Below are 938 nucleotides of genomic sequence, written 5' to 3'. Positions count from 1 at the left end.
TGCCAAATCCGCCTTTATCCAATTAGTCGAAAGGAGCCAATTTGGGGGGATGCCTAGTGAAGACCCTCATTCTCATATGGAAACTTTTTGCGACTATTGTGATGCGATTTCTCAAACCGGTGTAAGTCAAGACCAAATTCGATGGGTCTTATTTCCTTTTTCTCTAATTGGCACCGCGAAGCAATGGTTGAAGGGCCTTGATAAGGCCACTCTCGGAATTGATTCTTGGAAGAAGTTGGCTCTAGCTTTCTACAAAAAATTCTACCCACCGGAGTAGACTAACATGCTAAGAGCTCAAATTACGGGTTTTAAGCAAAGGGATGAAGAATATTTGTATGAAGCTTGGGAGCGGTTCAAGGGAATTTGTCGCTCATGTCCTCACCATAGACTTAGCGAATAGTTCTTTGTACAACAATTTTGGAATGGTTTATATGAAGATTCAAGGAACATTCTCAACATGGGATCAAATGGAATGTTCACCGAAGTTGATGACAATCAAACATGGAACAAGATTGAGGAAATGGCGGTCCATAACTCACAATATAGTAGACCTCGCAAGGCTACTAGAGGAGGAAAGCATGAAGTGGACTCCGTTACTCAATTGGGTGCTCAACTTAGTGCTCACATTGACACAATCAATTTGAAGTTTGAAAAAGCTATGGCTAGACTTGAAGAAGTCTCAAAATCACCAAAGCATCATGTCAATGCCATGACGGCATCTTCATCAATCCCAAGTGGGATATGTGAGAATTGTGGAACTTTGGGACATGACCAAAGTGAATGTAGGGGAACAAATGAACAAGTAAATGCTTTCCAAGCATACAAGAGTGGTACCCCTTATTCCAACTATTACAATGAGAACACCAAATTCCATCCAAATCTCTCATACAAAAGCCAAAATGTTCAAAACCTTCAAACAACATACACCCCACCTCCCA

At 41.2% G+C, this 938-nt stretch overlaps 1 non-coding gene across 1 annotated transcript; it reads right to left on the bottom strand.

Moving 5' to 3' along the window:
- Positions 1-283: 283 nt before the first annotated feature.
- LOC141624648 (small nucleolar RNA R71) lies at positions 284-390 on the bottom strand. The gene has a single exon (XR_012534458.1). It is a non-coding gene; the product is annotated as a small nucleolar RNA R71 (small nucleolar RNA).
- Positions 391-938: the final 548 nt, after the last annotated feature.

This window comes from Silene latifolia, chromosome 1 (assembly GCF_048544455.1).
Source record: "Silene latifolia isolate original U9 population chromosome 1, ASM4854445v1, whole genome shotgun sequence".
NCBI lineage: Eukaryota > Viridiplantae > Streptophyta > Magnoliopsida > Caryophyllales > Caryophyllaceae > Silene > Silene latifolia.
The sequence above is the reverse complement of the archived record's forward strand: the minus strand, read 5'-3'. Positions and strand labels throughout refer to the sequence as shown.